The following is a 16,682-nucleotide window of genomic DNA, read 5'->3' on the forward strand; positions in this document are numbered from 1 at the left end:
TTTAGATTAGGACTCTGCAGGCTTTCTGTGCTTTCCTTCATGGCACTCTCAACAATGATCATGAAATGGCATTTAGAGTGGTTATTTGTTCATATTTTTTTTGGTATTATTTTTATTATTTTCCTATTGCTACTGTAACAAATCACCACAAATGTAGTGGCTTAAAACAACACAAATTTCTTATGTTATAGTTCTGGAGATTGGAAATCTGAGCTGGGTGTCACTGGCCCAAAATCAAGGTGTCAGCACAGCCAGGCTTCCTCTGGGGGCTTTAGGGAAGAATTTATTTTCTTGCCTTTTCCAGCTGCTGAAGGTCACCTGCAGTTCTTGGCTTGTGGCCCCTTCTTCTATCTGTATAGCTAGTGGTGTAGGGTCTTCTCTCCACTTCCACCTCTGGTTGGTTATCACAACTCTCTGACTCTGGTTCTCCTGCCTCCCTGTTATAAGGACCCTTGAGATTACACTGGGTTTATCTAGATAATCCAGACTAATCTATCTCAAGAACCTTGATTTAATCACATCTGCAAAGTCCCTTTTGCTGTGTAAGATAACATATTTACAAATTCCAAGGATTAGGATGTGGACATCTTTGGAGGTGGAGCTATTCCTCAGCCTATTACATCTGCCTTCTCCCCACATTTTAAGCTCCACTGAAGAGAAGAACCATGTCTGTCTTATCCACTACCAAACTCTGATGGCCTAACTGGAGTCTTGCACGTTTCAGGTGCAAAATAATTCACTTATTGTGTAAAGTAAGTGCATTAAATGGCTTAGATTTTATAATACTTATTTGTCCATTTTATATCCAAATTTAGGACTGGAGCATCTTTTATTGCTCTGTAGCCACTAAGGAAAGAGAGCCCATTGTACCTGGACCTTGCCCATTGTACCTGGACCTCCTCATCTCAAGTCAAAATTGGTCTAAAAAACCCCCTGAACCTTAAGTCCATTACTTACTATTTTTGTTCATAGAATTTAACTGCATTAAATTCTCTTTGCCTAATCATCTAACACTTAGGATGAAACTCCCTTGAACTCCTCCTACTTTAAAAAGTTTTCTCACCTGCCTCATGAACGCCACAATTCACATGAATCAGCATGCATCCTCTAGGTCAACAGGCTTCTAAGAGATTTATGCTCTTGCAGTATTTCTCCAAGCCATATTTCTTCAAACTCTGTTCCCAGCCTCTATACACCATTTCATTGACAACTTCACAAATGGAAAATCTGATAACAGTATTCTCAGAGCCAAACAATAGCATAAAAAATTTGGAATAAATACAGCTCAATTATACTAGTATTGTTTTAGCCTTGGTCATTTAAAAATATATATTTTTTGTATTAGAGAGAGGAAAGGCAAAGTGACAGAAAGAATCTCAAGCAGGCTCCACGCTGGGCATGGAGCCTGATGTGGGGCTTGATCCTGATGGGGCGGGGTGGGCGTGGCGCTCCATCCTGACCAGGCCTCGATCCCACAACTGTGAGATCATGAACTGAGCTGAAGTCAAGAGTCAGATGCTTAACTGACTGAGCCACCCAGGCGCCCCTAGCCTCTGTCATTTTGAGAATCTCCCAGGACAGGAGATTGAAAGAAGAGATGAAGAATGGTATGTGTGTGTGTAAGTGTGTGTGTGTGTGTGTGTTTAAAATGGGGACACACTATAAATGCACATCAAACCCATTTCAAAATAGAAACCTTCTTAGATAAAGTGAAATCAGGGAATTCTTCCAATCAACTAAAACAAATATAAAGATAGTTAAGTCAGCCAAACCAATTCCTTGATATCATGTGGTCAAGAAAGGAAAAAAAATGGTTATCTGAATTTTTAAATTTTTACCATCTTTTTAATCCTATGTAGACACAGTTTGAATGTGAAAGCATTACACATCTGAAAAATAAAATAATTCACCAAAGAGATTTAGGACACTACCAACTTAATTCTACTCATGAACATCTTGCCCTACCTGCTGTGTTTTGAAATCTTGTCTTGGCTTGCTTTGCAAGGACTTTATGAAGGTTCCCCAGCCCCCCCCAAACACAGTGGAGCGATCTAATCTAGTTAAGCCCATTGTCTCCACCTAGCCTTGCCTGGATTCACAGCACGATGCCTGGACATATGAGGCTGTGGAGCATTATTCATTTCTCACAGAGAGGCCAAGTGAGTGGGGATTAGCCTCAACAATGAGCACTGCTATTTGCTATTTAGCCAGGAGCAAGGTTCTCATCCAACACAATGCTTGTGCACGTTCAGCTCATTGCTTGTCTGTGCAGATCCCCACATGCAGAGAGGACTTTTACAACCCAAAGTGACAACCATGTGTCCCGTGGCTCTGTTCCCACCAGGGATAGGAAGGCCACTGCTCAGCTCTCTGCATTTTATCTCCACCACTGCTGAGAGCAATGCAGTGATCTGGTCAAAGGACTTGTATTTGCTCGGTCTTATAGAGACAACCTATGCTGGTTATTAAAGAATGTTCATTAATAAAAAAGCATTTGATTTAACCTCGTGTGGACACAAAGGTATCCATGCATTATGACAAGAACTTCACTGGATAAATACTAGAAAATTCCTTCAAGAAAGGGAAATCAAGCTGAAGAGAAAGATGGCCAAGAGTCATATACAACCAGTTTTCTATTTAGGGATATTCAGGCTTATGCTTCTGAACATAAATAGGAAGTTTGAAGAATAGACTGAAATTTTACAAAGGGAAGGAGGATTTTCCATTTGGGGTGCTACAAATATAGCATTTCTGATTCCAGGTCTTGTAAAGCCATTGCCTCGCTTCAGTCCTTGTATAGTTTAGGTCCCCTCTAGGGGTGGGGAGCTCCTTTTGATTCACAGGAAGGCAGTGTTTGCTACAAATACAGAAAAGTTTGCCTAAAAACTCATTTTGAGTCAAAATATTTGTTGTAGCAACAGATGTTGACAGAAAGTAAGAGGCACTTGGAATTTAGTTCTTCATTCACCGATAGGTAAATGATGATCACTACTGTATGAGGAAGCCTCCATGTGGGAAGTTCATTTCCCTAGCAACCTTACTCAGGATTAGGGCAAAAAGCAACCCTTCTACTCAATACCTGTAATACTTTCCTAGCACTGCTGTGACAAATTACCACAAACTTAGGGGTTTGAAACAACACAAACGTATCGCCTTATAGTTCTGAAGTTCAGAAGTCCAAAATGGGTTTCACTGGACTAAAATTAAGGTTTCAGTAGAATTCTGTTCCTTCTGGAAACTCTAAGGGAAAATTTGTTCTCTTATTTTTTTCAACTTTTAGAAGTTGCCTTCAAGCCTTGGCTCATGGTCACTTCCAGCAATCCCATCGCTCTGATTCCTGCTTCTATTGTCATATTTCCTTCTCTGACTCTCCTGTCTTCTGCTTTCTTTTATAAGGGCCCTGGTGATTACATTGGGCCCATCCAGATAACCTAGGATCATCTCTCCATCTCAAGATCCTTAACCTAATCACATTTGCAAAGTCCCCTTTTGTCACATAAGGTAATATCTTCACAATTGCAATGATTAAGACTTGGACATCTCTGGAGGACATTATTATGCCTAACACAATACCCTTTTCCATTTTCCAACCATAAGTTTTTGGCCATTTTTATATTTGACTCTTCTTTCTTGACTCATCTCAACCAACCCCCCGACCTTTCTTTTACCCCAAAGTACTCTTTGTAACTTCCTACTTCTTTACAAGATTGAGGGCTTCTTGGAAAAGCAGATACTATATTTTACTTTATTATATTCTTCACAGACCTTAGCACAGTGCCTTGTATAAAATATGTGTTCATAAAATTTTGTGATTTAAAAAACAGAAAAGATAATTGCTATAGAGAACTAGATTTTGAAGTTCACTGTGGAGGAGGGACTGGTGAAAATGAAAACATAATTTCACTTCAAAGATGGCAGAGGGCCTTGGATTCTGGGGTAATTCAATGTGGGAAAGGACAGTCTTTTCATCAAGTGTGGTGGGACAACTGGGTAGCCACAAGAAAAGAATAATCCTTGAAATTTACCTTGTTTCATACACAAAAATTAACTTTATAATGTTTTTAAAGAAAACAAAGGAGAAAATCTTCATAGCTTTGGAATAGGCAAAATTTTGTCTTCAGTGATTAAAACAAAAAACTAGTGATGAAAGAAAAAAATCAATAACATGGACTTATTCAAAATTAAAAACTGTTCATCAAAAGACCTCATTGAATAGTGGGGCAAAATTAGACTTAGATGGATTTCTGCTTCCAGCCATGTCTAAATAACAGGAATCTGATTTACCTTCCTTCCTGAAACAACTGAAGAACTAGACAAAATATATGGTGCAATGGTTATCAAGACTTTGACGTGAAGCAATGACAGACACTGAGCCCTGAGAGATAGATAACAAATGCAGTGGGCCCTATACTTGCCCTAGTTTGCTGCATGGAGAGAGTTTCTGGCTGAGGGGCAGAGTACAGTAGTCTCCTGGAGTTGGGGAGAGAAGGGAGTCTGTGTGCTTAGAGTTCGCAGGGCAGAGAATCAGAGATCTGTAGAGAGTTCTGCTGGAGACTTCAGCTGAGCTGATCAGCACATGTTTGTAAGGCTACTGTCCAGGTTCAGGGAAACAACTCTGGAAATATTAGACAAACAGTACCAGGAACTCACACAGTGCCAGGAATAGTTCCTGTTCCCACCAGGCAGAGCAGAAAATCTCATAATTCAGGAGGCATTGGGTAGAGTCCTCAAGTCCTAAAAAGGTTCAGCTTTGATATTGAGACAAAGGTAACCCTTGAATAAAGGCTGCTTTATCTAGTTCCACATGACAAAGCCTAAGAGCAGATTCTGAAAGGGTTGACATGTTTGTAAGCAACTCAACTGCATCCCAGAAGCTCAAGAATACTTACAGGAGTACAAAAATAATCAGCATCCAAAAAGTTAAAATTTACAATGTCTGATATCCATTCAGAAATGAATAGAATTAACATTCTCAATTACCATTTGGAAGCAGGAAAGTATGACCCATAATGAGGACAAAATCAATCAATGAAAATTGATCTAAGAATTATACCGATGTTAGAGTTAGCAGAGAAGACATTGAAAGAGTTATTATGACAGTATTCTGTAAGTTCAAGAGACTAGAGGAAAGATTGAACATGAAGACTAGAGACATAGAAGATATTAAAAAGGTCCAAACTGAGCTTCTAAAGATGAAAACTACAATATTTGAGATAAAAAATACAGCAGATTAAACAGTGGAGAAAAAAAGATTAGTGAGCTTGAAGACAATAGCAATGGAAGCGATCTAAAATGAAAATCGCAAAGAATTAAACAAATATATTGAAAACTAAAATGAGCAGAGCATCAGCGAGACAACTTCAAACATCAAATATGTGTGTAATTGGAGTCCCCAGAGCAAAGGAAGGAGTATTTCCAGTTCTGATTTATTTTGTTTTTTTGTTTTTGTTTTTTTAAAACATTTTATTTATTTATTTGACAGAGAGAGAGACAGCAAGAGAAGGAACACAAGCAGGGGGAGTGGGAGAGCGAGAAGCAGGCTTTTCGCTGAGCAGGGAGCCTGATGCAGGGCTCTATCCCAGGACCTTGGGATCATGACCTGAGCCGAAGGCAGACACTTAACCGACTGAGGCACCCAGGTGTCCCAAGAGGTCTAAAGATTTCTTTTTTAAAGATTTTATTCATTTATTTGACAGAGAGAGACACAGCGAGAGAGGGAACACAAGCAGGGGGAGTGGGAGAGGGAGAACCAGGCTTCCCGCGGAGCAGGGAGCCCGATGTGGGACTCGATCCCAGGACCCTGGGATCACGACCTGAGCCGAAGGCTGACGCTTGACGACTGAGCCACCCAGGTGCCCCCAAAATAACTCTTATTAACTTGATCACTTTTAAACTCTCTTTTAGTGTACCATTATTTTGCATATTTAAAAAGTATGCATTCCTGATCATCTAAAAGCCCTTAATAGCTCAACTACACTGGGAGTATTTTTTTTCCCCTGGCCTGGCTCAGTTCCTCCATTATGACCATTAGTTCGAATTTCCAGTTAAAAAAAATTTTTTTTTAATTAAATGCATTTTCACTTTGGAGACTTCAAGACAAAATTTCAGCCATCAGGCATCGGATACTTCAAACCTGGAAGCAAATTTAGGGCTTGTTTCCTTTGTGTAGTCTCCTGTCTGGACACGCACAGCAGCTGGGTGTACAGATCAGCAGATGTGATATGAGAAACATATTGGGTCAGGTCTCCATCATGAGATCAGGCAAAATCAGTTTTCTCTCCAGTAAAAACAGAGCAACTTGTTTTCAAATCTCGCAGCTTACAGCAAGCCCTGGTGCTTACTTTTGCTTTGTGAGGTTGTTCAGCCTCATACTCTCCTGCCAGTGGGACAGTCTGGCTCCACCTCAGCAGCACAAAGACCAAAGGAAAAAGGGACTCGGTAGCTGCTTTTCTTGCATTGGGGAGATATACACGATTTCCCACAGTAAGAGAAGATATCTGATCTTTGTGCCCCCTTTGTTTCCTCTCTCCAAGTTTTATAGCCTTTTTTATCTGTAAATAAATTTTAAAAAAAGTTGTACATACATTTTCAAAATGTGCTGCATAATACAACTTCATCCATTTGGGAAGCTGACGACTGCCCTCTGAGGTATAGCCTGACAGCCTAAAACCCAGGAATCCATCATCTGGATATAGTGGTGTCATGCTACTGCTCCCGGTATGTACCGCGGCACCCAGGAACCACTGAGGTGAGATATGGCCGTAACTCTGATAGATTAAAGCACCACATCCAAGACACAATTATGTGTCGGGGGGGGGAATGCTCTCATAGATCTGCCGGGTTTCAGCCCAGAATCCAGCAGGCAACCAGGCAAGTCTGTGCTGAATCAGAGCTTCCAGAAAGCTGGGAAGCAGCAGGATGACAGTTCTGTTCTTCAACAGCCCATTATGAACGAATTAGCATACATGAATTGCAGATTCGAAGCATTAAAGTGATGTACAAATCATTAATTTTTTGTCAAATCCATGTCATCCTTGTGTATGCCTTCCTATTTTAATGTTGCATCACAGTGAAAAGAGGTACAATCCTCTGTATATAAAGAGGAGAGATTTGGTGTAGCTGATATAATGAGATCTACTTAAACACTATGTATTTTTCAGCTTTGAATATATCTGCTTGGAAAAAAATGCTACACTTGTCCTATTAGGGTTAATTGTGAAAGGATGTTAATGTATTCAAAACCCCAGGGGTAGTTCTACATGTTGTCTGAATGAAACAGGGGATGTAAGACCAACTTCACATTTGAGCTTTCTTTTTAAAAGTCCTCTTTTTGATGAATAAAAAGAGCCATAAAATCTTTCTCACTGACTGCGGAAGGTGTACCTATTGAGAACGAAAGCTGAGCTTGTTGGTGTGAGAGCCCCAATGCAGCAGATCTGTTCTTGTTAACCCAGTGCCGAACTTAATTTATAAAGATGCATAATGTAATGCAGTGGTAAAGGGAAAACAACAGCAAAGCCGATTTTCATACTAGAAAAAGGTTCTAAACATTAATTTGTGGTTTTCTGTATTGTTTCTGTATATTTAATTACTAAGGATATTTGTGCTTAAACAAATGCTTGGTGTTTCATTTGAATTTCTTTTTTCTTATTACAGTGGAGTCACAATGCTTAATTTGTTAGTACCGCAATAGTTGCCATGGTAACAGACTCTGATGTTATATATAAATATGTATGTGGCATATATATGTGTGTATTATAAATATGTACTATAGATGATTATGACTTTATTCAAGAGCACATCTCAGAAGACTTAGCTCTCAAGAAAAACTCTAATTAAAAATATAGACATACTTTGTGAACCTATAGGTATGGTCACAAACTCGGGTCTCCATCTTCACGTGGGGAAGAAAGGAAGTTCCGAGGAAGGGGAGATGTTTGCATGCTGTCTTCTTGTAGGTTTTCCTCTGCCCTACAGAAGAGTCATCCATGTCGAGGGTCATACTCTATGGACTTTTACTTCTCCCCACTCCCTTTTCCACCCACTTCTTTTAACCATACAAAATCTGGATAAAATGAAAACCAAGGCCAAATTCTAGGGGCAGATGTTTTTCCAAAGAACATTATAACAAGAAGCCTAGGGATGCATTGAGAATGGGGGAGGAGAGGATAAGGTGATTTGTTCCATTTGTATTAGTGAGAGAGGGGAATTCATAATAAAGACAACTGTACCCATATGTACCACTTGAATTAGGCATTTCACACACGTCTCAGTAAATATTTAAAGTAGATAGTAGAGTCTCCATTGTAGAGATAAGAAAGCTGAAGCTCATAGAGAGTGAGTAAAATTGTCATGAAGATTAGATTGGCCAAAACCTCTGTTCTTTGTACAATGTCACTTTATTACTCGGAGCCCTTCTTTAGTGCAAAGAAAGAAGACGTGAGACCCACTCCTTCCAGACTAATTAGCATCACACCTGGTCTCCCCATGCAGTCAAAGCTGGGGCAGTGACAATGATATGCTCTACCTGGAGATGACTTTGGTAGTAAACCAAACATAAATCCAACCGAAGGGGAGGATAGCATGGCCATCTCTATCAGTAGGTGTTATCTTCAGCTTCATGTAACCACAACACAATACTGCAACAGCAGCTTAACTAGTTTGTTTTTCATAAATCGTCACAAATCTGGAAATAGGCAAGCTTAGGTTGGTATGGAGGCTCCAGAATATTATCAGGGACTCAGCATTTAAGCAGTTGTATATCTCTCCACCGTGCCATCCTTAGTGTGAGGCTGTAATCTTCATGCTCATAAGATGGCTGCTGCCTCACTCAACATCACAACAGTACTCCAGACCAGAAGAGGAATGAATAAAGGTCAAATAATGAGTGAGCTGAGCTTGTCACTTTCTCCCTCCCTCCCGCTCTCTCTTTTTGTAGGGAAAAATCACAATTTCAACATTGGATGCTACATGTTGTGTTTGACTCATGTAGTTTCCTTGGTATTAACCAATGAAGTGTCAAGAGATCTCTGGGAACTGCGCAAAATATGGAATGCCTCAGAGATATGCATGTCATCCTTGTGCAAGGGCCATGCTAATCTTCTCTGTAGCATTTCAATTTTAGTATATGTGCTGCCAAAGCAAGTGCAGGCTTGTCTTTTTTCAATGGTAAACTTTTCAGGAAGCCCTAACCAAAAGACTGTACTTGCATTGGCCAGCCTTGTGCCATATGGCCACTCCATAGAGGCAGAGAAACCTGTGGAAGTGAGTCATTTTAATAGAGTCTAATGTTGCCTTTAGTAAGATGGGTGTTCTTTTAGTAGAGAATGGAGAATGGTTATTGGATAGGCAACGAGCAATGGTTATCTTCTGTGATAGGTATTTCCATGTGACTTCATCAAGAATACACACCGATGTAGAAAAGGAGGACCTTTGTGCATATTCCAGTACCCAGCTAACACCAGCTTGGACCCTACTCATTTTCTTGCTATTTCTTGTATCTTCAGTTTCCATTCTCAGGGGTTCTCCTCTATTTAATCCTTCTAAGTGGAGTACTTATTAGCTGCCTTATTGGTATTTAACCATTGGTTTGTTCTTCTGGTGCCTACCCTCGCATGATGGTGGTAGTGTTTACAGTTTGAATGAGTGAGTTTCGCAGAAGCTGTGTAGTAGAGTGGTCAAGAGCTAAGGATTCACACAGAACTGAGTTAAACTCAAGCTTTATTTCTTATAATCTGCGTGACTCTAAGCAAGTCCATTAACTTCTCCAAGGCTTGGTTTCCTCATCTGATAAGTGAGGACAATAAAAACACCTTCTTCAGAGGGGTTCTATGAGGACGAAATGAGTCCATACACATAAAAAACACCTAGCAGAATATCTGACCCATGGCAACTATTTGACCAATGTTAACTATTATTACTATTGCTATGAATCAGACTGTTCTGGATTCAAATCATGAATCTGCCATTTTCTTGGGCAAGTTACTAAAAGATTTTGATGCTCAGTTTTATACGGTAGAAAACGGTTAATGGGCCATGTTAGAGATGGTGAGTTAAACTGACTGCTAAATAGTAGGAATGGTAAGTGCTACTAGTTCCCTGTCAATATCCAGTCCCTTTTTTTCCTTCCTGTCACAATTTCATTTTGTTCAGGATGGTGATATGTCCTGTTAAAATTATTCTCTTTCCCAACTCCCCTGCAGCTAGAGGATGACAAACTTCTGGCCTATGTAATATACATGCATTTCCCTGGAGAGAGCTTTCTTTTTTGAATAAAAAGGCAAAACATTATTTTTTGAAAGGTCTGTGTTCCCTCTCCTTCCCCATTGTATGCCTGGAGGTGCTGCAGCCATACTGAAAACGTGGGGACCAGGGCCACAAACTAATGATGAGAGAGCAGGCAGATAGACTTTGGGTCATTGATAGAATCATTCATGCCTTGCACAACTTCAGATTGCCCAACTCTAGGTGTAGTATACCTAGGAAAAAAAACTTAGTCATTTAAGCCAATACTTCTTGAGTTTTATTTCATGTGCAGCCAAGCAATCCATGGAGACATAGGTTTTTGCCATGTGGAAATCGTATTAATAGTCATTACCACCATCATCATTACCTCTATCTATGATATGGCCCCAGGATGTCCAATCTATGTTCTATCTTTTTTTTTTTTTTTTTAAGAGAGGGAGAGAGAGGGTGCAGAGGTGCAGAGGGAGAGGGAGAGAGGGAATCCTATGCAGGCTCCACGCCCAGTGCTAGCCTGACGTGGGGCTTGATCTCGTGACCCTGAGATCATGACCCAGGCTGAAATCAAGAGTCAGATGCTTGCCCTGTGTTCTATTCTTATGGGCAAATAGCAAAGGGTTTGACCATGGTCCTGTGGAAGAAACAGTCTACAGGAAGTATTGATCAAAACTCCAGAGAACTGAAGACCCTAGAGGGAACTGGAGAAATCCTGACTGCTTCTGGGACTTGCGGCAAGGACCAAGCAACTGTCAGATCAAACCATAGAGGCCTGAAGGGACTGCTAACCCAGGAGAGCCCTATGCATGCACTGAATCCCACTGAAGCCCCCTGAGTCTATAGCCTGGAGATCTCTGTGTTTATTACCTCTTAATTGCCTACAGACACCTGGATGACCTTACAAATATCTGGGACAGGGCTAAAGAGAAATCAATGTTGCATAAAGGGCAATATTGCAAAAGTTATTTTGTGGATAATGGGAACCACCAAAAATTAGAGATGAATGAGGAGTAACTATCTTCCATACAACCTCTTTACCAGTTTATATTGAAAGTAAATCTCTGACCAAATCCAGCCACACAAAAAGATGCATATTAAACATTTATTAGGAAGCAGGCACAAAACAGCTTATGTAACATAGAAGTTTATAGTCTGATATAGTAGATATCAGGCCAGCAGTGGACTGAGGTTTGAGTCAATGGCTAGACACAGGACAAGCTAGGAAACAATATCCCTAAGGGCACAGGCCACTGGGTTTTCTAGGTTCTTATTCTGTTTACAGGCAAGGAAAGTCTCTAGAATATTTTATACAATCTATGTATCTTTAATATCTCCATCTCCACCAGTTTCACCCTTTTTTAACATCCCTAATACTAACTGACACACATTAATTTTACCAATGAAAAGCCATTTTTAACAGAAATTATGCTAATTAAGTATATCCTGGTGGTGTTTTTAGAAGCTTAAGATAGCTGAATTTTTGCCAGAAAGCACCTCTGGAGGCTGGTTAGACTAGTTGATTAGAAGACTAGTTGATTAGAAGACTAGTTGATGACACCTCGGGAGTGAATTTTTAGTTAGGGCCACCCTTACACATAGCTTAATCTAACTGACATACACATATACTTCCTATAAAATGTAGTGGGGAGTTTAAACTACACCCTATTAAGTAGCCCATGTAATTAATAAAGGACAAAATTAGAACTAGATTGTGTCCTCTGACTCCCAAATTTGAAAATTTTACCACTATAATATCCCAACTTGGCAATAATCCTACAACCAGTCCATACCCACTGCCTAAGAGGTAACCTTCTCCAAATTAGCCTATTAATATCAAAAGAGTTCCCACTTAAAGTGAAAATAACAAATTTAGTTGCTGATGTGAATCTTGGAGCATAATGTAAATGGATATGGTAGGATTAAAAAATAGAGTATCAAATTATGAAAGTTTGGATTTATAAGAGTCAAATGTAAAATAACAAATGATTATTTATCAGAAAATTAAGAGAAAACATGATAAATGTTGAATGAGAAGTTCAAAGCAAACCTCGTTTGCTATCCTCTCTCCTATATTTTGACCTTGCCATGTTTGTATTTTGCAAGACCTGCTCTGATTTTATAACCATTTATGTTCATCCCTTTGATAATTTCTTTTGTTCGTAGTCAGCACCCACTCCATGACTTCTAATCTGTTTATATGCAGGAAAATTGTTTATGAAAAAACAGTGATAGGGTTTCCACATGTGATCCCTGGTTTGTAGAGGTATTGTTTATACTCTCAGAGAAGCTAAGACAGATTCTGCTGTGGAAATTCAGTGGTCGTCTGAAGAAATAAAGAGGGTCAACAGATAGCATTTTCATGGTTCTCCAGGAGGCTCGGCTCACTGCTCCACTCAACACGGAGGAGAAGACTTCTGCTTCCTACACTTACTCTATGGCTTTATGTAAGTGTGTTTAGTGCACTTTGGCTACTCTCCTGAAGGAAAATCGTTTTCAACTGTGCTCTTTTGTTTGTTCAGTTGTTGTAGAGGTGAGGGCTAGATATTGCCAATACAACAGATTGAGAAGATCTCATTTTATGGGAGAGTGTGGTTCAGTAAGATTGAATGCTGATTGAAGCCAAAATTATGATGAAATTGTTAGACATCTTGAGGGAGTGGTGAGGGATGGGTAGAACTAATTTCCACCTAGAGATGCTGGTACTTTTTTTCCCCTAAAACAATGGTATATTGATAATTCACACTTTATCTGTGAAACAAAGATATTTTTTTAAACTCCTTCATAGAAAAGACAACATAAAAGCTCTTATAAAAGGCTGAGTTCGACACTAAATGTTAAGTCAGTTCTTAATGATAATCTACTGAAGTCTTTATTGCTTGAGCTTCTGGGAATTAAAAACCACTGGGCCTTCCCTGAAACTCTCCACTGGGAAAGGCACATGGTTCCTATATTCTGTTCAATTAAGCTTCCTGGAAGGGAGGAGGCTGGGAAACTGTAGAATATGGAGTTGATAGACTAAAAAACAAAAACGAAAACAAAAAACAAAACAAGTAATAGGTAAATGGGCTAACTAGTTAAGTGGTGATCCATCTGAGTATTAGCCCTTCCTCTTTTAAAACCTGGTATCAAAGATGAGTGCCATGATGAGGAGTTCAAAAGCACCCTCAGCTTGAAACAGCTTTGGAAAAACCAAGCTGGTTTAACTGAGAAAATTATTGTGGATTCATTGAAGTCTGAACAGCAAAGTATTTAAAGCATGTCAGGAAACATTAAATCTCCCTTCTGAGACTAGGATTGAAAAAGGAAGGACAGCTCATTTTTTACATTAAAGCAGGATTGGACCTGATTAGTATTTGAAATATTTCTTTCCCAATTTTGGGCAGCATTAGATTTTGGCTAGTGAAATATAAATGAACATCAATTGTACATGACAACTGCTGATCCTAACCACTTAAAATTCCCGGAATGTCCTTTTCTCTCAGCCTGGCTGCCAGAGTCTCATCATCAAAGCCAACAGAGCCGCCCACACGCCACTCTGTGGTGGAGGCCCCGCCTCGGCTGTGAAGGGTTAGAAAGATAGCTGTTGGTTTTGTGTGGACAGGAATCACTAGCTGGGCCATTACGACATTTTATTTTAAGCTAGGTCACACTACTGCAAGGCACTCAGCATTTTGCTCAGCGGTCAGGGAGCGCAGAGATTTGTTGCTTTTTGTTTCAGTGGAAATCAAATCCACCTGCGTCACCACTGCCTCCTGTTACTGGTTGTGACCAGAGAGTTTAAGAGAAGCATGCAAGCACCGAGTGTTAAAGCCACAGTAATAAAGATTTTACCTCGTAAATATTTTTGATCATGATTTGGAAACTGGAGGAAGATAAAGATATTAACTATCCTTCAGTTGTCCTTGGAGGGAAATTTAATCATGGCTAGTCCTTGGCCATCATAATGGGTTCACTGAAGCAACTTTCCAGGCCAAAATAAATAGTTCATTATACACAAACTAATTCAAGAGATAAGGTTGATTTGGCTCTTTGGAATCGAGGTCCTTATCTTTCCATTAGTCTAGTTTAAAAATATGGTAACCAGGTTCACCGAAGACTCCAGGCTCTCTCCAACTCCCTCCTCCCCCCCATTCAACTTGATTTCAAGATCTTATCTAAAAGATCTATTAGAACAAAGAGCCCACTAATTAAGCAGCTAACCCCAAGACTATGCTGTTAGCCTGGGGGAACTTGTTTTATTCCATTAATTTGAGAGCTGCTACTTTATCTCCAGTGGTAATTGGTGTGTTCAGTCTATCTCTACCCACTTCTATGGGAGGAAATACCACAATTTACTCTAATTTGAACTCAATTTTATACCAGAGTTTAGACCAGCTAGCCCCACATTTTTCTTTGTTAGTGATCTTGAAGCATCATCCTTTATAGTGTTTTGGAAGACTGCTCCATCTTTATCTCTTACCCATGCAAATGTTCTGTGTTTAGCTAAGGCTGTAGCTGATAGAACCCAAATCTTAGCAGATTTTGGATTGATTCTGTTCTCCACAGCCCAGTCTGCTCCTTGCTATATGAATTGAGCAGGAAAGGTCACAGTGAATCAATCCCGGCCTGGGTTTGCAAAAATGTGAATAGAAGGTAGTCAGTCATGGTAGCTCCCTTTTGTGAGAAGGTTATTAAAGTTCACTGGAAAACAATTTCCCCAATCTCACATTTATAATTGAATACTGCTGTTGTGAGGTTTCAATGAGATGAAGTATGTGAAAGTGCTTTGTAAACTCTGTAAAATAAAAAGTCTGAGAGAAGAGCTGCCCAGCTATTCACTATGGTTCATGCTGAAGAACAGGACTGGGGGATGATGGGACATCACTGTTTCATTTATATATTTCTCTAATGTTTGAATCTCTAATGTTGAAAGCTACAAATATGTATAACTTGTAGAACAAGCGAACTCAATAAGAATCTTTTTTTTTTTAGAGTGTTTTCCACAGGGAAGAATGTAAAAATAGTCTTTCTTTTGTCATTAAGATTCACCATGCCCTGGATTTCAAATACCTGAAACAGGGGTAATTATCAATAGTTTTTTTGAATATCACATATATAGTCAAGAATAGGAAAAATGAAGCTAGAATTTTCTCAAATCATAACATATTCTGTAGGTATAATTTGAAGATTGCTTTTTAGGAATGTTGAAATATCTTATTTTGCTTTTAGCTGTGGGTAAAACAACACAGCCATGAATATTCTGAGGAAGGTATTTGTGAATGGAACATGAGGCCATTACAGGTCACCAAGAAAATTGTCCTGCCCAGGATTCAGTGTAAATAAGATGGGGACAAATCTAGAAACTGAAACCTTATGCACAGGAGGGAGCCTAAGGGGATGTCTTTATGAAGGGGATGATACCCCACCTTTGGTCTCTTCTTTAAGAAGTCCTCACTCTGCTGTTCCGTCATCTTCAGTGTTCTCATTCTGGGCTCTAGATATCCAGGCCTCCTTGGCACTTCAGAGTTAGAAGGTCCAAGTTCCAGTCCTAGCTTTGCCATTTACTAGCTCTTTAAGGCTGGGTCCGTGGCTTGAAGCTTATTGAGCCTTCTGCGTTGAAGTGAGGTCTGTGTGGACCAAATGAGATTGGAAACAAAAGCAACCCAGAGACTGCATATTCACAAACAAAGGTAAGATGGAATTTTATTTACTTTCCATACTACCTTGTCCTTGTCAGCTTCTACGCAACTGAAGTTCCGCTGCCTCAGGACTTTTTCTGTAGTTAATCCAATAAACTCTGCTCCTTAGGAGGTGCTAATGAGTTAACTTAGTACCCTTCTCAGGTAATATATTTACATTTGGAAGGAACTAAAAGGAGCTTTTCCTATTTAGAGATGGGAAGGGGAGGAGGTGGGAAAAGTGTCTACGCTCAGTGCCTTCCCCATGCTCCAGACACTCTGATGGGAACTCCGTATTCATTGTTTTTAAAATCCACACAATGGACCTATAAGGTGTGTACGCATGCAAGAGTCATAACAAGCACTGGCTATGTCTAAGTGGATCAATTCATTAGGGAAAATTTAAGATTATAATGTGATCACAGCAGGAACAGGCATCATGATTTGGAACTTGCATCTTAGGAAAAAAGCTGTTGCTTGCAGTTCAACTGCATTATTTAGTGCTTTATCTTAATAATGGGTAATCAGGATTATAAGAATGTGTATGCAACTCAAGGCTAATGATAGTGCTGGAGGGGATACGAAAAGGAAAAGATTTTCTCTCTCTAAGTAAAAAATCAAAAAATAAATAATACAGTGAACCTCCCTGCATGGCATCCAGTATAGATGCAGTGTTTATCAAGATTTCCCCTCACTTGTTTCATCTATCCCTTCCTTTCTATTCTGAAATATATTAAAGCAAGTCAATGACTTTGTGTTATTTCAGCCCGAGAAAACAATGATGAA

At 39.6% G+C, this 16,682-nt stretch overlaps 1 non-coding gene across 1 annotated transcript; it reads right to left on the reverse strand.

The window, feature by feature from the left end:
* Window positions 1-9,041: 9,041 nt before the first annotated feature.
* On the reverse strand, window positions 9,042-9,144 carry LOC112808220 (U6 spliceosomal RNA). The gene has a single exon (XR_003204304.1). It is a non-coding gene; the product is annotated as a U6 spliceosomal RNA (small nuclear RNA).
* Between the last annotated feature and the right edge of the window lie 7,538 nt (window positions 9,145-16,682).

The sequence above is a fragment of the Callorhinus ursinus genome, unplaced genomic scaffold (genome assembly GCF_003265705.2).
Source record: "Callorhinus ursinus isolate GAN/ISIS: 27379988/994484 unplaced genomic scaffold, GSC_fseal_2.0 scaffold2, whole genome shotgun sequence".
In the NCBI taxonomy this organism is placed as follows: domain Eukaryota; kingdom Metazoa; phylum Chordata; class Mammalia; order Carnivora; family Otariidae; genus Callorhinus; species Callorhinus ursinus.